The sequence below is a fragment of the Macaca mulatta genome, chromosome 15, assembly GCF_049350105.2.
Source record: "Macaca mulatta isolate MMU2019108-1 chromosome 15, T2T-MMU8v2.0, whole genome shotgun sequence".
Lineage (NCBI taxonomy): Eukaryota > Metazoa > Chordata > Mammalia > Primates > Cercopithecidae > Macaca > Macaca mulatta.
In genome coordinates, this window is record NC_133420.1 from 3,591,738 (window position 1) to 3,612,598 (window position 20,861).

General features: G+C 46.9%; 1 long non-coding RNA gene across 1 annotated transcript in view; it reads left to right on the plus strand.

The window, feature by feature from the left end:
• Positions 1 to 20,861, plus strand: part of LOC144334920 (uncharacterized) — a 170,152-nt gene that overhangs the window by 22,422 nt on the left and 126,869 nt on the right. The window contains exon 2 of the long non-coding RNA XR_013405183.1: positions 400 to 434. This is a non-coding gene — a long non-coding RNA (uncharacterized LOC144334920). The remainder of the gene's footprint in view (positions 1 to 399; positions 435 to 20,861) is intronic.

A 20,861-nucleotide genomic window follows, 5' to 3' on the forward strand; every position in this document is an offset into this window, starting at 1 on the left:
TAAGCAAATCGAAAGTAGGAAACAGTTGTGAAATGAGGCCTGGTTTCAGGTGTGTGTGGTCATTTCTCTTTACATGTTTACTTCACATACCCCAAATGATATACTTTCCAGCTGGTATAACAATGAATTACCAGCCATTACTGGTACAAAATTCCAGGAAGGATATTTGAGGAGGGCATAGTCTCAAAAACGTGCTTAATTTTCACAGTTGTGATTTGCATGATAAAGCTGTCAGCACTGTGACCTTCTTTTGTTATCTTATTTTTATTTTTAGACCCTTGGGAGGAAGTTATTTAGTGATTACTTATAATTGTGAAAATAATGTAATGATTACAGAATCTCATTAGAATAAATATTATATTTTCTGTTCCTTATGTCAATGAAATCATCTTAATCCAGGCCGATGTTGGCAGGAATTGTCACGTTTAAAATGGGTAAGATATTTATGTGATGTGACGACCTCCCGTATTGTCTCTGGAACATATCAGAACTTTCATCTCAATTCTCACTTGTTGACACCCTACCCTGTTTTGTAATTATTCGTTTGCATCAGAATTTTGAATCCACGTACCTGAGATGATACTTACGTATGCATGTACGCATGCATGTGTGTGCATGTGTGTATGCGTGTGTATGTGCGTGTCCACGTGTCCATGTGCACGTGTATATGCATGTATGTGTGTGCATGTGTACGTGTGTATATGTATGTGTGTATATGAGTGTACGTGTATGTGCATATGCGTGTGTATGCATGTATGTGCGTGTGTGTGCATGCATGTGCGCTCATGCACACACGTGTACATGTGCATGCACGTGTGCACGTGCATACACGTGTATGTGTGTATGTGTATGCACATATGTACACACGTGTGTACATGTATAGGTACGTGTATGCATGTGTATGCATCTGTGTGCACACAGATATACCTTTTCCTTTCATACAGGCTGTTTTGAGTATTGCTGTTAGGCAGTGACAATTTTCTGTTTCCTCAGTCAGAAAATGGGTAGCTCATCATTAATAAAGATGAGCATTCAACATCAGGAATAACTAAATACAAATGAAATTGTCATATTAAATAAATAAATTCCAAAACAAAGGCAATGTTCTGTACTATGTGTTCACATTGAACTTTCTTATAAAAATTGGTGTGAATGTTTCCCACTTATTGGAAATCACATGACTAGTTTAAGCCAAAACGTGGAATATTAATTAATTCTATTTTCAGATCACTTTTGCATATTTATGATTGATCTGTTCTGCTGTTCTGGAAGCTCTGAAAACCACTCTGTCTTACTCTAGCCGATGCCACGGTTGTGAGAATTCAGGGAAACAAGGTGTTTGCCAGTTTAAGTATTTTAGATCTCAAACTGCCTCTTTTCTGCATCATAAACCAGTCTTAAAGAAAGACATAGTGTGACTTGTAGTGGATTATGTCAGTTTTATTTTCTGTGGCTGAATCATCACTCTACGTTGTGAATTAATGTTATTTTTCAGATCGTCTTCATAACACAGGGAGGTTCTCCAGTGTTGAGTGCAGGTTCAGTGAAAGTACTAACACTGTTACTACGGACTTAAACAGACTTGTTTTCTGAGGTGATAACCTTGGAGTCAGGCATTCAGTGTCCGCCCATCTCTTGGTTCCGAGTTCTCGGTCCCCTCCCGCTCTCCTCCCCCTGTACCCTTACTACTGTCTTACCTTCTTTTTGACTCCTAGGCCCTCGGAAGATGGTGTGTTGGGGGCAGGTGCCTGCTGTGAAACTTTGATAACTTTGGGAGAGAACTTTTTCTTTGGAGCAAGACCCCTCTCAATAAACTTTCAGTAGCCTGAGTATCATCTGTTGTGTGAACTATTTGTGGAAAATGTTCAGCATTTTTCCTTGGATTTTGACTGATCTTTCTCCACCTGCCAGTTTCTTCTCAGTTTGCCATGTCTGTACCCTCACCAACCCGTTCCAGCCCTGGTTACGTGTAAAGTATTTGAAGCAGAGCTCTGCAGATGAGAGAGTGTGTGTCACCCCCCGAGTTCCCTTCCTGGCCTCTGAGTGTCGGTTGTGTTTTGTTCCGAGGGACGACTCTGAGGCTCCTGGCCCCTGTTTTGGAGCACCACACCGCAAAGTGGGTGTAAAATGAAAAATGGGTTTATGCTGTATTATAATTCATAGAGTAGATGATAAAAATGCTTGAATCTGAACAGCAACTGAAAATGAGGACATGGTACCAGTTTGGATGTTGGACGACTTTCTTGAAAAAAGCTTTCATCAAATTTAGAAACTGTGCATGTGCTGTTTTCTATTTCATACTTAGAATCTGTATAGTGTGTGTTGTATGAATGTGTTGTATGAGTGTGTTGTGTTGTATGTGAGTTGCATGGGTTGTATGTGTGTTGTATGTGCATATTGTGTTGAGTTGCACTTATTGTACGTTTGAGTGTTGTGTGTTGTATGAGTGTGTTGTGCGTGTATTTGTGAGTTGCATGCTTTGTATGTTGTATGAGTGTTGTGTGTTGTATGTGTGTATGTGTATGTCGTATGTGAGTTGCATGTATTGTGTGTGATGTATGAGTGTTGTGTGTTGTATCAGTGTGTTGTACATGTGTTTATGTGTTGCATGTGTTGTGTGTTGTATGAGTGTTGTGTGTTGTGAGTGAATTGTACATGTATTTGTGTTGAGTTGCGTGTGTTGTGTGTATGTTGTATGTGTTATATGTTGTATGAGTGTGTTGTACGTGCATGCTGTGTTGTGCGTGAGTTGCATGTGTTGTATGTGTTGTATGAGTGTATTGTATGTGTATGTTGTGTTGTGAGTTGCATGTATTGTGTGTACATTGTATGAGTGTTGTGTTGTACGAGTGTGTTGTACGTGCATGTTGTGTTGAACGTGAGTTGCATGTGTTGTACGTGAGCTATATGAGTGTGTTGTATGTGTATGTTGTGAGTTGCATGTATTGTATGTATGTTGTATGAGTGTTGTGTGTGCATGTTGTGTTGTGAGTTACGTGTGTTGTGTGTTGTATGAGTGTTGTGTGTTGTATGAGTGTGTTGCATGTGCATGTTGTATGTGAGTTGTGTGTTGTGTGTGCTGTATGAGTGCATTGTTCATGCGTGTTGTGTTGTATGTAACTTACGTGTGCTGTATGTGTGTATGAGTGTGTTGTACGCACATGTTGTGTTGTGAGTTGCATGTATTGGTTATGTGTCGTATGAGTGTGTTATAAATGCACATTGTGTTGTGAGTTGCATGTATTGGGTATGTGTTGTATAGGTTGTGTGTGTTTGTGTGCAGTGTGTGTTGTCAGTGTTGTATAAGCACATTGTACATGCGTGTTGTGTTGTGTTGCATGTGAGTTGCATGTTGTCAGTGTGTGCCATGTGAGAGGCGGGGCATCCACATGACTGCTCCTCAGTGAGTCCTGCCTTGCAGCCCCTTCGAGCTTGTATCTTCCCGAGCAGCCTAGAAGCAGCAGCCTGTTTGCCTCTGCCCCTCCCCAGGAGACCTCAGCCAGGTCCTGTGCTCAGCCCCCCGCTGGGCAGTCTGCCTCTCTTGTCTCTCTCTCTTCTCTCTCATCGTCCTCCTGTGCCTCCTCCTTCTCGGGACCTGCATCCTTCCTCTGTGCTTCCTGGCAAGCCACGCTTGGGACGTTGGAGTTCAGGCTGTCCTCCAAACCGTTTGCTCCTCTCTGAAGAGCGCCCCCCTTGACTGGCCGTGAGCAGCTGGAGTGGATTGCAGGGAAGGGAGGTGGGTGTTCCTGTAGAGACGCCAGGGTCTTACCTGGGGAGAAGGGAGCCTGCACTGGGCAGGCCGCCCTCCTGAGGAAGGGGATGGGGTGGGAGGAGGCTCTCGTGGACAAGGGGCCCACCTCCTGCCCTCCTTCCCTCTATCCCAGTCTGTTGTGAGGGAGGGCGGGACCCTAGGTGATTTCTATGCAGATCTTCAATTATCCACGCTGTGAAACAAATACTTCTGTTTTTAAGATCAGAGGAAATCTCCTTTGTTTGTCTGCCTTTTATTTTATTTTACGTTATGTTTTTTTGAGAAGGAGTTGCCCAGGCTAGAGTGCGGTGGTGTGATCTTGGCTCACTGCAACCTCCACCTCCCAGGTTCAAGCAATTCTCCTGCTTCAGCCTCCTAGGTAGCTGGGATTACAGGTGCCCGCCACCACATCCGGGTAATTTTTGCATTTTTAGTAGAGATGGGGTTTCACCATGTTGACCAGGCTGGTCTCGAACTCGTGACCTCAAGTGATCCACCCGCCTTGGCCTTCCAAGGGGTTGGGATTACAGGCGTGAGCCACCGTGCCCGGTCTGTCTGCCTCTTAGTTAGAACCTGTGCATTTTATGTTTTACATTTCACTTTTCTGGGTCAGAACAGTAGTGTTTCTTTTTCGTAGTGTTGCTATGAATGTCCTTTACGATTAGGAGACTGGGTTGGCTGCCCACTGGAGAGTGGTATCACTGGGTCAAGGTCACCATCTGCCCCAGCAGCGTCCAGAGTGTTTAGAGTCTTTCCTGGACGTAGACACCCTTTTGTCTGACGATCAGATAAAACCAGTCACTGCATTCAGTTAATCAAAGAGGTCAGAGCTGGGAACCGTTAGTGCACATCCACCTCTCCCGAGGGTGTTCACGCCTCTTCCACGCGGGGCTAGGCTGCTGCTGAGCATGGTTCTGCTGGCTGTGGCTGTGGCCTCTTTCCTCAACCACAGCCATCGCAGGCCTGCCACAGTTTTTATTCTTCTAGAAGAGAATAGGCAACACAAGAGAAGCAAGGTATGTTAGATATGAAACCGTTAAAATTATTTCCTCAAACATTGTATATATTTTTTGCTCACACCTAATTTGATAGCAATTTTAAAAAGATTAAAATGAAAAAAAAATTCCCCTATATTAAGTCTTTGAAAGGCATCCAACTTAGTTTTCATACAATTATTGACTCTTTGGAGTCATACTTTATTGGTTTCAGTAATGTGTAAGAAATGCACCAGCATAAACAGATTTAGGAGCAAACAGCAGCTTCGTAATTATAGTTCAGCTCGTGGGGCCCAGCTGTGGGGGTGCAGCCTGTGCCTGCCTGTGCACCAATAGGGCTGGTCACCTTGAGCATCTGGGAGTGTCTGGGTAAGTGAGGTCTGGGCAAGGCAGCATCCACACACCTGCGTAGTTCTCACTTTGTCCACGTTATCCGACAATGCCACAAAATTATCAAGTAAGTGTTCTCCAAGCGCATATTCAGTTAGTGTTTGGAAAGTGCATAGGTACCTCATACAGCACCTTTAAGAGGAGCTAGGAGCCCAGGAATGAGAGCGGGTGTGAGACCTGTACTCTCTTTGCATAGATAAAATATGCATGTGCATATCTGAGGCCAGAAAGTTAGATTGGGGCCAGAATGTGGAAGTCCTTACCTGTGGGATACTAGGGAACCACTGAGGGTTTCGGAGAGAATCGTGTCTCTGATGTGCGGCATGCCGTGGAGCCGGGGGGTGACAGGGCAGGCTCATGCAGGGCACTCGCCGTGGCCGGAGGAGGAGAGAAGGCAGCCAGTGAGCTGAGCAATTCGGTGCCTGGGTCAGGAGGGGAAGAGGGAGTACAGGAAGGCGGATGAAGCTGCGAGTCTGCACCCCGAGGTCGCCGTTGCGCTTTGCCGGAAATCAGGAGAAGCAAGTGTGGACCTGACTCAGAGATACTTAGAGACACCACTGCAAGCTGCAAGTTTGGAAATACAGGAGGAGGCTTGGGGGAAATCTGGAGCAGGGAGCATTTGGGAGCCTCTTAGGTAGAAGTGCACGTCAAGTAGCCAGAGTGTGAGGCGTGCATGTCTGGAGAGAGGAGGCCAAAGGAAAGCCCACATTTGGAAATGGAGGAAGGGTTGGAAGACCCAGAGAAGGCCCTGCTTAGAGTCCAGAGAAGAGCTGGATGGCGCAGTTCACGAAAGCCCAGAGCCGAGAGTTTCCAGGAGAAAGTCCCAAGTGTTGCTGAAAACCAGGGGGCAGGACTCCAGTTGGAGCCTGTGAGGGGAGCCTGGCGGCCCTGATCCCTGAGAGCAGCCAGAGCCTGGGTGTCATGGTGGAAGTGGGTAGGAAGTGAGTGCAGGAAGCAGGTGGAGATGGTCCTTCAAGGCCTGGTGCTTCACACAGGTAGCCAGCTGTGGACCGAGACACAACTGGAGAGGGGCCTGAACCCAGAGCATCTCCAGGTGGAGGAGGGAGCCAGGAAGGGCAAAGGTATCCGGAAGAAAGGTGGCAGGCATGGAGCCAGGTCCCCAGGGAGGCTGCAGTCTTCTTTCCCTGTTCATGGACTGGTTGTTGGTTATTTTGAGTTCTCAAAGTCGTCCACTCGGTGCGGTCCAGAGAAAGTTCCCAGGGTCTCAAGCCGGAGCAGGCCTTGTGCTTTTCCGAACACTGTGCGTGTTGACTCAGGGTTACCGTCAATGGCTAATTCTAGCGTGTCTTTTGTTGAAGTCTGCAGAAGAGCCTCAACCAGCACCAGCTTTTGAAGAACTTAGAAAACTTGTGTTCTTCTGATTCTGGGATTTTTGCCTGAAATGCCTCGTATATTTTTGGCTAGGTGTTGTTAGCACTTGTGTTACAGCATTTGGAGTTCTGTAGTTTTGTGATGTGCTAGCTGTGAGGATGTTTCAAATTAGATTCCTAGAAATCAGGTTATAGGAGCTCTCGGCCATGCTTCATGGGTTATGTTTTGACCCCTCATAGTGGACCCCGTTGCAGTGGCTATTCTTAGTATTTGTGGAACACCTGACTGGTGATGCTAGGAGAATGTGATTTGTTTTCTTTGTAAGTCTAAAGTCTAATGACCTTGTAGAGTCTTTATACCCATCTCTTATAAATCAGCTTTAATATACTTGAAAATGTCCTCATTGTGCCCTTGAAAAGCAGGCTCACATTTTAAAAGTCATCCTTTTAAAATCCTTTTCTGCAGCCTGTGCCCTTTGTCTGTTTTGTTACCTTCACTGCAACATCATGAAACAGGGACAAGGGCTAGAATCTGTTTCATACACAGAACTTGAAACAGGGACAAGGACTAGAATCTCTGTTTCATACACAGAGCTGAACTGTGCTGAGCGACCTGCTATGCTGACGTCTGTTTCTGTCATGAGAGGGAACCCAGGCCTCTTGACTTTTCCTTTTGTACATTTTCAAAAAGAATATTTTTTCCTCTCTTGGGTCCATTCCATTGTGGGATTCTCTCCTAAGGCTGTTTCTTTGCGTTCCATTTTGACAAGTATGATTTAGTTTCCGAGATGATGAAAGGGCAGTGAAAAGGCCTGGGAAAGAGAAAGCAGGAAGAGAAGGAATTATCTCATGATTTCAGTCAGAAGGAAATCACTCAGACAGAAACGCTATTCCAAGTGGGTCAGATCCCAGGAAGTGGGATTGAATAAGTGACATGGTATCGCACAACTCTGTTTTACATTCTTGCTGTTGCCAGGGGTAACGAAAAGAACGAGTATATTCATTCCGAGGTCAAATATATATCTTTGCTGACTCTGACTATAATTAGCAGAATTCGTTCAGTTCAAGTTTGAGAATACCTTTACAGAAGAGGGTCTTCGTGCCCATGTGCCTATTTCTATTTATATGTTCACACGTATTGGAGTATAAATGTGTGTGTGCTGTGTGTGAGACCTCATTATTTGAAACAAGAAATGTGCAGTAGAGCTTGTTAATTACGGGAAGGTACATTTGGGGGATAAACCACTTTGTTTAGAATTGAATAATGGGGTCTTTGAGGGATGTATATAAGTATGTGTGTTTGCATTTATGTGTATGAAAGTGTATATTGCATGTATATGTGTTGTGCATGTATGTGTGCCTTTGCGTGTAATGTACATGTGCATGCATGTGTATATGTGTGCATGTGTATTTGTGTTGCATGTATGTGTGTGCATGTGTTACATGTTTAGGCACGACTGCACATATGTGCAAGTAGGCATGAATGGATGCTCATGTGTATATAGTTATACATGTATATTTGTGCATGTTACGTCTACGCATTTACATATGTATGTGTGTCAGAATGTGTACGTATATGCATGTGTGTTTGAGTGTTGTGTGTATGCTTGTGCGTGTGTGTTTGAGTGTTGTATGTTTGTGCGTGTGTGTTTGAGTGTTGTGTGTATGTGTATGCATGTGTTATGTGGTGGTATTATGTGATTATGTGAATGTGTGTGCATGTGTGAATGTATGTATTGCATGTAGGTGTGCGTGTCCATGTGTATGTGTGTGTGTGATATGTGTCTGTGCATGCATGCATGTGCACATTTGATTTGTGAATCCTCTCTGGGAGGGGCATGTTCCTGGAGACAGTGCATGGGATCCTCCGCTGTCCTCTCAGGGAGAGAGACATTATGAAAGTTCGAGCTAGCGGGTCAATGGTATTTGCCAGGAGGTCTGGCTTATGATTGGTATTTCTAGTTGCAGACATGCAGGTTGAGCTTTGCTGGACTCAGAGGAGGGTCATTGACTCTGCCCACTGAATGATACCAGCGTCTCTGCTGCTTCCTTTTTGTGCCGGCTTCCCAGAGCTGAGACAGCTGCTCTCAGACGCATTGTACTTTTCTCTCCATAAAAATCTGCAGCATTTGTTAGCAGTCCAATAGCAGACCGAGTGGCAGGTCCAAGGGCAGGTCCAGCGTCAGGTCCAGCATCAGGTCCAGCGGTAGGTCCAGCATCAGGTCCAGGAAGAGGTCCAGCGGCAGGTCCAGTGTCAGGTCCAGCGGCAGGTTCAGCCAACTTTCCACATGGCCCATGTGAAAATGTACCCTCTCCCTTCCATTTTTTAAAGCAGTAGTTATTAGTAGAGCCTACTGCCATTTCTCCTTGAGCTCCTCACAGTGGATGGTAAGCATTTGCTTTATTAAAGCAAAGTTCCGTGCTCTTTGTGCTAAGTCTCCTCTGCCTTTCTGTGAGAGGCTAGAATTGGGATTGACCCTCAGCTGTGCCAGAGCCTTGGTACCTGTCTCAGTTCTGGAATCTACTCTGTGCTTGTTGCCTTCCATCCACCGACAGCCGTCTGTCTTCCTGTCACTCCTTCAACACGGAGTCCAGCAGAGTGCACACAAGTGAGCCTGTGTGAATGCTGGTTTTGTAGGATCTTATCGGGACCTTAGTCATCTTTTCACTAGGAAACCAGACACTGCAAAGGACTTAAAGAAAAGCCCAAAGAAGCCGTATCAGTAGAATCATAGAGACAGAATCCTACAACCATAGGAAATGGCATTGATTATCATGAAATGTGCATTTATGTGAGGCATAGTAAAACATCACATTTCTTACTGGGTAAGAGCTTGGAAAAGAGATTATGAAAGTATAACTGACTCTACTCTTGTATCGTAGAACATGGTAAAATGATGCAAGGTATTGTATAGAATGGAACAAACAGAATAGAATTATATAGAGTAGCGCAGAATAGAACAAATAGCATAATGTTATATAGGGTAGCATAGAATAGAAGAAACAGTGTAACATTATGTAGTATAGTATACAATAGGAAAAATCGTATTACATGGTCTAGAATAGAACAAGTGGGATAGTATTGTAGAGTATTCAGTTGAACTAATGACGTAGTATTGCATAGCATAATACAATCTAGATTAGAACACACAGCATAGTATTAATATTACGTAGTGTGGTGTGGAATAGTAGAGTCGCATGGCACAGAACAGAGAGGATAGTGTTCTGTAGCACTGATGCAGGAGTTTTGCTCTTTAGCTCAGCTGGGTCCAGGTTCTTGTCTCATGACCAGGAAGAAACAGGCACGGGGACATCGAAGAGTGAGTGCAGTGGAACTCGTTAAGCTAAAAGTTAAGCTCTCAGCGAAAAGAGGGGTCCTGAGAGCAGATTGTTGGTCGCCCCCTTCCCAGTTGACTACAAGGGCTTTTATATAGAAGCTGATGGGGCTGGGCTCGCTGTCTAAGGAGCAAATATTCACCCCATTCCCTCGTGTGCATGGGGACCCTTAGTCTGCTGTGAGCATGTTTAGGCGAGCCCCCCGTGCAAGTCCCCCTATCTGCACAAAACATGGACTGGAGGCTCTCTGGGACCCTTCCCTTACTGTCTGCCTAAAGCAAGCTGGCTAACTCCTTTCTGTATAGAAGAAAATAGAATAGAATAGAATAGAACAGATAGTACAGTATTTTATAGTATGGAATGAAGCTGTAGTATTCTATTATAGAGAATGGAATAGTATAGAATAGAACAAACAGATCATACTAGTGTAGTATAGAATAGTAGCCTCATGCAGCACGGAGCAGTGTTGTGCTCCCTATGTACAGAGTGTAACCACCAGGAGAGCGTTCTTCAGTGGGGCGTCACTGGCCCTTCATATTTCTTTGGTTCTGCGGAAATGAGGAGAGGGAGTTAAGAGAGGGGGAGGAGGTTGGCTTTCTTACTTTTAAGGCGCTCATTACTTCTTGGGGATCATTTGATGGTCCCCTTTGGTAGTATTCTGTGAAGCAGTCTCTGTACTCTGTGTAGGGTGAAATGTGGGGCAGTCTGTGGACTCTGTGTAGGGTGAAATGTGGAGCAGTCTGTGGACTCTGTGTAGGGTGAAATGTGGGGCAGTCTGTGGACTCTGTGTAGAGTGAAATGTGGGGCAGTCTGTGGACTCTGTGTAGGGTGAAATGTGGGGCAGTCTGTGGACTCTGTGTAGGGTGAAATGTGGGGCAGTCTGTGGACTCTGTGTAGGGTGAAATGTGGGGCAGTCTGTGGACTCTGTGTAGGGTGAAATGTGGAGAAGTCTGTGGACTCTGTGTAGGGTGAAACATGAAGCAGTTGAGAAAGGATGAAGTCAGAAGTAGCTCAGCAGAGATGCACCAACTCTTACCTGGGAGACTGTGGAGCAGTCTGTGGACTCTGTGTAGGGTGAAATGAGGTGTTTTATGTAAATAGTTGTCTCATGCCTGGCACATGGCAGAGCCTCCGTGGATCTTGCCGTCATGAACCCTCTGATAACTTCTCTACAGTGCCCTCCACACTATAAATACCACCCATTGTGGGAAGTCCGGGCCTTTTCAAAGGCTGGGTTTCGTTTTAACAAAATTGGAATGCCCTGCATATTTGGAATGGCCAGATCATCCTGCACTTTTGACTTCACCTGTCCAGCTAGGTACACCTCCCTGCGTGCTGCCAAGGTTTACGGCGGAATTCCCTGACGCCACTACCCTCACTGCCTGCACCTGAATCTGCTGTGGGGTCATTTCCTTATTGGACTTGTCTGGGGACCTCCTGAGGGGTGGATGGGTGAGGACTGGGTTATCTGGGGAAGGTGTTCATGGCATTCCTGTTTGCAGTCTGTGTCTCTGTTGGAAGAGATGCTTTTAGCACATCCGTTAATCCAGACGTGATTAGCAAGGAGTGTCTCTCCCAGGTAAGAGTTGGTGCATCTCTGCTGAGCTACTTCTGACTTCATCCTTTTTTAAGTCTGTTACAAAGAGAACTTTGGTTTCTCAAGGTTTAAGAATTAATGTCAAAGAGCAATTTAGTGTTCTTTTTGAGTCACCAGCCTTGCTGTGGATGATCCATGAGTCCTTGGTGGTTAGGGCCACAGCACAATCGGTGGGCCGTCTGTTCCCCACCCTGGTGGATACTTTCTCACCCAAAGAAATGTATTCTGTTAACATGTCTCAATTAGAATATTTTAGTAGGAGACAGAGTTATGGCTCTTGTTTTAATTTGTAATAGATGATTACTGTAGCAGGGTCAAGGTTGAGACTTGCAGTGTAGCTCATGGAAAACATTGATTAGAAACACCCAAAATATATCACCAGCTTTGTTGCTGCAGCTCCAAGGGACTAGGAATGCATATATATTTTTTCTTTTGTTATTATTTATTATTTTTATTTTTGAGACAGAGTCTTGCTCTGTCACCCAGGCTGGATTGCAGTGGCATAATTTCAGTTCACTGTAACCTCTGCTTCCAGGGTTCAAGAGAATCTTGTGTCTCAGCCTCCCAAGTAGCTGGGATTACATGTGCCTGCCACCATGCCCAGCTAATTTTTGTATTTTTAGTAGAGACAGGGGTCTCACCGTGTTGGCCAGGCTGGTCTTGAACTCCTGACCTCAAGTGATCTGCCAACCTTGGCCTCCCAAAGTGCTTACATTACACACATGAGCCACTGTGCCTGGCCACCATGATCATTTTAAATGTGGCACTGAATATCTGCCTTTTTTTTTTTTTTTTTTTTTAAGAAGTGCAAATGTTACCTCTCACACCTCTATTCTGTTGCTGGCCTGGGCTGGCCAGCAGGGTTCCCAGGCTCGAGGCCATGTCTGAAGTGTTGTTGGACAGTGTGGATCTGTGACCCCTTGGTCTTTGGGGACGTGGGGCACCCCGAGACACCCACAGTCTTTCGAGGGCTTACGGCTCTGTGTGTGGCTGCTATGAGGCAGCTTTCGGTGGGGAGGAAGGAGAGCAGAGCCCATCTGTCCTGGTGCGGAAAATGCCCAAGAAACTAAAGAAATGGTACAAAAAAACATTATCTGCCCTGGTGCCATTTCTGTTAAAAAAAAGAAAAAATTCACTCTGAATGTGGCTCTGTGCTTGAGGAGGATAGAAAATACCTGGAAAGGCGCAGAAAGTGTTCTTATGGGGTCAGCGCTGGGAAGTGGGATGGGAGGCTTGGGAGTGTGTGCAAAGGAGGACGTGGCGTACTTTATTCTTGTTTATTTGGTAGAGCAAGTGATGAAAGTGAAGCTTGAGTGATCAGAGCAGCTCGGCCTGGCCATGGGTAGATCCCAGCATGTCCCGCCTCCCGCCTCCAGCTGCAGCTGTTTCTCAGTCACAGATGAGACAGGTGGCCTGAGGCTGTGGGCCGAGGAGGGGCAGCTCGGTGTCCTGAGCACCTGACTGTCCAGGCTGCTCTTGGGCCAGCCTGAGGGAAGGGGCGGAGGAGAGCTGGGAGGGTGCACAGTGCGTCCTCCTCCCCCGCCCTGGGACTGAGGTAAGCCCAGGCTGCTGTCAGGATGGAGGAAGATGCCCTCAGGACGGAGGAAGAGGCCGATGGAGTTTGGTCAGCAGCCAGTGTTGTCTTTCCCACAGGGCTTACGCAGTGCGCCAACTCGCAGGAAAACACTCTGCTTTAGTTTTTAAATTTTGCTCATTCTCTTTATCGAGCTGGTCATGATAAGATTTGGATATTGTTGGTAGGAATCAGTGTCAATTGCATACAGTTGACTCTTGTCCAACACAAGCTTGAGCTTTGCGGGTCAACTTATAGGTGGATTTTTTCAACCAAACTCAGGGAGAAAATACAGTGTTCTGCCACGTGAAACGCATGTTGGCGGGCTGATTCTTTGTACACGCAGAAAATACAGCGTTCCTGCCATGTGAAACGCGTGTCGGAGGGCCGACTCTTTGTACACGCAGGTTCGGCAGGTCCACCTGTGGGGCTTGAATGTGCCTGGATTTGGTGTCCATGGGGTCCTGGAACCGACTCCCTGAGTCCAGCGAGGCTGGCCCCGGGATCGACTCCTTGAGGACAGCGAGGCTGGCCCCGGGACCGGCTCCCTGAGGACAGCGAGGCTGTTTCTAGTAGCAGGTGGTTTATTTTGTGTTTTCCCCCTGGCTCCACACCCCGTTCTCAGAGACACGGCTGTCACAGGGGGACCAGCTGGGGCAGGGGAAGAATGGAGGGCACCTGGTAGAAGTGGCCGTGGACTCTCTTAGGAACGATAACCGTGACACCTACCGTAGACGAAGATGTTGTTGGTCTGCACTCTTCTCGTGTTGGTCTGGGGCATACAGTGGCCGTGGGCTGGTGTGGTCCACAGCCCCGGGCTCCGTGGTCCCTGACCCTGAAATCCCATCCGGTCCTGTGTCACCTTGGGCCAGCTGTCTCCTGAGGGGAAGGGAACAGGGAACAGCCCTCCCCGCATGGCCTCCCCAGCACCACCCACCCCCAGGACCTCCAGTGTTGACCCTGCTGGGGGCTCCTCTCTCCTGGGGGGACCTTGTCCCAACAAGAGGACTCCATGGGCTGCAGGAGGTGTCGAGCTATTTTCTCTCCTGGAACTGGGTTGCTGGCAGCTCCCAGATGCAGGAGGAAAGGCTCAGAAGTGCCTTCATAATAAGGAGTTGTTGACGTGAACTTTGGACAGCAAACACTGCTTACATTTCCTTTTCCATTTTGATGCGTTAATGGTGTGCGGCAACACCGTGACACACGGGGATGCAGGTGATGGGTGACCCCCCCGCAAGGGGGCCATGCACCTGTTTGATAAGAAGGCATGCTTCTCTTACTGCAAATAAAAACTTTTAATGGTTTTCTGCCAGAAAGACCCTGTCTTTATGTAGGATACATAGCGGATCATTTGGCAAGGGATTGGGGATTTGGGGTTAAACTAAAAACAAATTAATTTCATTTTGTAGCACTCTGAACGCATTTGAGTTAATTATTCATTGAGAATTTGAATAGCACACACTGTTCTGACTTCCATTTTCCCCCTAATGAACGGCATTTGCTGTAACATGACAAAACCCTTAGTCTTAGAATTACTGGGTAATGTGGAAAAAGTCAAAGTTGGTTCTCTGTTGTTTTGCTTTAAGGAAATTATATTACTTTGCAGCCACTTAGTTTTCTCCTTTCCAGTAAGAAAAATTGCTTTCTTATTACCTGAAAATTCGTGAAGGTCAAGGGGACACAGGCTGCAGTGCATTAAAAGCCACCATCAAATGTGGACGTGGACCGAGTTTTCCCCTGTTCTCTCCCACCATCAAATGTGGACGTGGACTCAGTTTCCCCCTGGTCTCGCCCATCATCAAATGTGGACGTTGACCCAGTTTCCCCGTGTTCTCGCCCATCATCAAACGTGGATGTGGACCCTGTTTCCCCCGTTCTCTCCCACCATCAAATGTGGACGTGGACCCAGCTTCCCCCTGTTCTTGCTAACCATCAAATGTGGACTTGGACACACTTTCCCTCTGTTCTTGCCCACCATCAAATGTGGGCACGGATTCAGTTTCCCTCTGTTCTTGCCCACCATCAAATATAGATGTGGACCTAGTTACCTTCTGTTCTCACCCACCATCAAATGTGGGTGTGGGCCCAATTTCCTTCTGTTCTTGCCCACCATCAAATGTGGACATGGACTCAGTTTCCCTCTGTTCGTGCCTACCTTGCCACCATGGCTCATTTCACAATCACTCAGGAAAGGAAGAAACATTATTTTTAATAGGCATAAAGGCAGTTGTTTTTAACCTAAGGAACAGGACATAATTCCAGCAACGGAAATGACCAGCCGAGTGGGTCTGTGTGAGGTTTGGAAGAAAAAAAGTATTTTAAGTTCCCCTCTCTGTGTGTGCCCACCTCCCCCAGTTGAGAGTCACAGATTTAATTACTTTAATTTTGAGCTTAAAATAATTTGACAACCTAACAAAAACTACTACAGTCCTATAAAATTCTACTGTGTGTTTGGTTTTTCAGTTGCTTTTCTGAATATGGTAAATGAATGCATTATGAGTTGTTATTTTAGTAATTGCTGTAAAAATTAATGTATGTTATAACCAAGTGTTATAAAGTTAATTTAGCACCAAAGGAAAGCTAAAGCTGCATTGATTTCCCAGTGTAGTTGTGCATAACAACGGCTCCATGAGGCAGGCGCTGTGACCCTGCAGTCTGGTGGGAGCAGGTGCCACCTGGCTGGTGCGTTCGCTGCCCGTCCCCTCTTGCTGCCAGGCAGCTTTGCAGTTTCCAGGCTATGCGGGAGTTGAGGCCGGTGGTCAGTAAGAGACGGTGGGGAGTTGGGTGGTGCAGGTTGACGTGGGGTGGAAGGAGGCGTGGAGAGCCTGGGGAAGCCTGGACAGCAGCTCCGGTACCTGCACAGGGGAGCAGGGTGCAGCGGCACGGGACAGTGAGTAGCTCCCGGAAACAGCCCTTGGGGTTTCTATAGACGAGTCTGTCTTCAGCTCTGCACCCCTTTCCTGCTGAGTCCGGGTGGAGAGTGGAGGCGTCGAGCGCTTGTTTCTCCAGGTGAGGGCCCATCGGACACAGCCAGTGTTTCCTGGAGTCCCCTCACCTGGGAACGTGCCCCTGCTCTTTTCAGAACAAAACAAATCTTAGTTAAACTTGACACATCACCTTTCCAGAAGGTGTTTTAGTCTGTATGCCTGTTAAGTCACCTAACTTTAAAGAGTAATGATACAATATGCTTCTTTTTAGGGGAGAAAACCTAGCTGATTTAAAAGATAAAATCAGAGGTTGGGGTCGCAGCATTTTGGAGGAGACTTGGTTTATGTCCTAGTGGGCAGCAGTGTTTCCTCAACTATGGTGTTTGCTCTATTATTACATTACAGAGGTGACACTTCAAACATAAGGAAATGGAAGTCAAAACAGCCCCCCCCCCATTCAGAGATAAACGTTATCAACATATTCATGCACTTCCTTCTGCTGTTTTTGCTCTTCACTTTTTATTTTAAGGCCACGTTCGTAGGATGGATATATAATTGTTTATGGTGACTTTAAAAGCACCTTTCTTGCTAAAAGGAGTATTTTTTCAGTCTGGAAAATTTAGACAACATGTTTTGTTTAAAACTTAATTATAATACCACCGTGAAGTCATCAATGTTTTTATACATTTTCTTGGTCTCTTTATGGACTTAATAGATACAATTTAACAAATTGGAAATAACGTAATTTTATGCATAAAATGTTTCTTGGCATTAGAGATGGAGCAGAGAGGAGGCACAGGGCTTCCCGCTGGCTGAGGTCCTCCCAGGGTGTGACCAGCAGCCTCCCAAGTTTAGGGTCTGCACGGAGTAAGATTTCTAAATTGCCTTACACCACAACCCCTGCAGCCACGCATCCCTTTGATAAGGGGGTGTACTCTGATAGATTTTTCAAGACAAGAGTTTGCTGGATCTGAGGCTGTTTCAGCTGCTTCTGGAGACGGCAGCTCTGGGACGTTTGTGCCAGCTCTCCCTCAAGACCCCACGGATGCCACATCCTCATCTTTTGGAACCCAGTGTTGTAGAGGAGAAGTCTGAAGCCAGTTTGATTTTTGCTTCTTGGTAGGAAACTGATGTTTTCAGGCTTTTCCCCTTTATTTCCATAATGAAGATGATGTCCCACCTCATCCAGAGGTGTGTTTGTTACCTTGTCGGGAATGTCCAGCCCTTATGTGCCCCTTCAGGTCCTCGGTCCCTTTCTCAACTTCCTCGCAATCCTCCCCATCTCATCCATCTTCACTGTATGTAATTCTGTTATTTTTTTCATTTTTGTGCTCACTTTCCCATGCGACTTTTGTTCTTGTTTCACAGATGCCCGTGCCAAACTTTATGTCTGGGGCTCGAGGGTCGTGTTTTATTCTGTCTGCCTCTGCATGTACTTTTGAGAAGTGGGGTTGGAGGTTGCCCCCCAGGTGCTGTTTCAGCTGGACCTGCCCAGACTCTGTGAATTGGGGGCGTCGGGCAAAGCCCATGTGGCTCTATGGTGGGCCGTGTTGCTGAACTGTACATCTGAGGTTTGGGGGCCGTGTTTCATTCTGTCTGCCTCTGCATGTACTTTTGAGAAGTGAGGGTGGGGGTTGCCCCCTGGGTGTTTCAGCTGCACCTGCCCAGACTCCCTCAAGTGGGAACGTCGGGCAGAACCCGTGTGGCTCCACGGTGGGCTCTAGTGCTGACAGAGCAAGAAGCCGCACTCCCAGGACGTGCTTGCAGCTGTGGGCAGGACTGGGATTGTGACAGGATCATTTCCTTCTCTAAAATACATCTCAACTGTTATCCAGAGGGTTGGCTGCAGGCTTTCAACAGCTTCACTCTTCTTAGTGACCAGGAGACAATTCACTAAACAGAGTTGCCGTCAGGGTTTAATTAGGAATTTCTGCGAGTGGCTGGCGGTACAGCTCCCTCTGCAAGCCTCCTGCAGCCTCCCCGTCCCCACTCTTGGGCCCAGCCACCTGCATTGGTCTGTGGAGGCTGCACATTCTCTGTTCTCCTAAGGGGCTCCTGGACTTCGGGACAGCCTTGGTAAGTTGATGTGTAACTCCCAGTCTCTTCTCTCTTTAAGTAAGTACGTTCAGGAACCCTGATCTTCTAAATTGTTTCATCTTTGTAAAACAGCCACAGTTTCCTAAGCCACCTTGTGTCTGAATGTGAATCACTTGTTATTTTTCACTGCAGAATGAACAGAACTGGAATCATAAGATTTAGAAGGTGATGAAAAGACAGAGGTTAGCGTATTCCATTTTCTCACCTTTTCCTTACACTTTTTCCTTAAATGCACCCCTCGTATGTCTGTGAAGTTCTTCCCAATTCTGTAAAGTCACTCCATCCTCAAGTGGAACATTTGTGAACAGTAACAAGTATTGATGTGTACACCTCTGCAACCCCGCTGGAATTAATGCTTTTTATTTATGAATGGATGGTCATCAGATGGCCAGAGGGATTCCCTGTGAATTGCGGGGGTCCTCATGCCTGCTTGTGAGTGACATGCACATGGCGAGGGCTAGGGAATCTGAGTCTCTGTGATTCGAGTAGTGACATCGTTTACGCAAGGCAGGTGGATGACTCTTTGAGCTTGGCATGCTCCTGGGTGGCACAGCACAGCTGACATGGAGTGGGGCAAGGGCTTGTTCCACGAGTTTCTGTGTTGTTGTTGTTGTTGTTGTTGTTGTTGTTGTTATTTTTTTTGAGATGGAGTCTCTCTCTGTCACTCAGGCTGGAGTGCAGTGGCGCGATCCAGGCTCACTGAAAGCTCCACCTCCCGTGTTCACACCATTCTCCTGCCTCAGCCTCCCGAGTAGCTGGGACTACAGGTGCCCACACCACACCCTGCTAAATTTTTTGTATTTTTAGTAGAGACGAGGTTTCACAGTGTTAACCAGGATGGTCTCGATCTCCTGACATTGTGATCCACCCGCCTTGGCCTCCTGAAGTGCTGGGATTGCAGGCGTGAGCCACCGTGCCTGGCCTGTTTTTGTTTTTTTGAGATGGAGTCTTGCTCTGTCATCCAGATTGAAGTGCAGTGTCATGATCTAGGCTCACTGCAACCTCCACTCACTGCAACCTCTGCCTTTCAGTTCGAACAATTCTCTTGCCTCAGCCCCCCTAGTAGCTGGGATTACAGGCATGTGCCACCATGCCTGGCTGATTTTTGTATTTTTAGTAGAGACAGGATTTTGCCATGTTGGTCGGCTGGTCTTAAACTGTTGGCCCCATGTGATCCACCCGCCTTGGCCTCCCAAAGTGCTGAGATTACAGGCATGGGCCACTGCACCCGGCCCTGTGTTTGACTCTTAAATCTTCTTTTTCTTTTTAATATTTCTGTTTCTGGACGGCCACTCAGTGGATATGGAGGAAGAGTTCACAGATGTCCGTATTACATTTCTTACTTAAATTAGCCTCCCTTGAACACTGCTATAGGGTACAGATGCATGAAGGGCTGAAAGGGTGGTTGCGTCCCAGTAAGTGTGAGCGTGGAGCTGGTCTGTGAGACCCCGGTGCCAGTGAAGGCACCCGTGTGAGATGGCCTGGGATGGGGGTGTTCAGAGCCCTGACCGTGGCACACACCCTTCAGCTTTGATGTTTCAGGCCATTGCTCTGGTCATCAGTGAGCAGAAGGTCTAACAGCAGTGATATTTATCACTAGCTGTGTTGGCCAGTGTGTTAGGAGGGTGAACCTGTTTGACTTAAGCTGTTTGACGGGTTTGCATTTAAATAGAAAACTGGTGACCTGGTGCCTGGACGCTTGCTCTGTGACTTGCCCTACGTGGCTTCTCCCTCTGGTATGCGTTAGATGAGATGGGCGTGTTTAGGGTGGTGTGGCCCTAGACTAGAAATGCAAACCCTGCCTCACCCCAGATCTGCCCCACCCCAGTGTGACTTTTGGAGGTGGAGGCCCAGCATCCTTCACCTGCCCTCCAGGGTGATGCTGAGGATGCTGAGGTTTCAGAGCGCTGCTTTGTTGGCACTCCAGCAAGTCCTGCTTAAAGAGGCCAGGATCTGAAATGGCAGGTTACCAAATTGTATAGCAGAAAAATAGAAACGTTTCCTTAGAATGGGCGTAGGAAGAAAAATGATTTCCTTCACCATATCTGGAAAAGATTTCAAATTAGCAGGCACTATTTGGAATTATTAGTGGTCTCCTGTATTTCTTATCTTTTTTTTGTTTTTTGGTTTTTCTTTATTTTGATACAGGGTCTCACCCTGATGCCCAGGCTGGAGTGCAGTGGTGCAATCTTGGCTCCCTGCAACCTCTGCCTCCTGGACTCAGGTGATCGTCTCACCTCAGCCCCCTGAGTATCTGGGACTACAGGCACGATACCATACCTGGCTATTTTTTTTTTTTTTTGTAGAGACGAGTCTTGCTATGTTGCCCAGGGTGGTCTCAAATTCAAGCATTTGTCCTGCCTCAGTCTCCCAAAATGCTTCTGTACCCCTGACCCAACAAGGAAGGACAAGAGGCGTGAGCCACACTCCTGGCCTCCTGTCTTTCCTTGTTGGAGCAGGGATGTAGAAGCACTTGCCGCAGCTGACTTGAGTATATCTCGTTTTGCTTTGTTTTCGTCACGGGTAACCTGGCAGTGCTGTGCACCAGTGCTGCTGGCCAGCTGTTTTTTCGATGGACTGGCAGAAAATCAAACTGAGACCCGGGTTCCTTTCTCCCCGGGTACTGACCAGGTGGGAGAGGAAGGACGTTATCTGAGTATCAACTTCATGAGAGCTGGTGGGGAAACGTCAACTTTAAGGTGCCTGGGATCTAAGGCATGGAACCCAGAGTGCAGCGGAACATAGGGGATGTAGCCTTGGGAGCAGAGACGTGCGGGCCAGTGCCCTGGTTCCTGGCAGGTTCTGAGTGCAAGAAAAGGTTAGTGACCCAGCCGAAGTCACGGAGCAACCTGCCAAGACCTGCC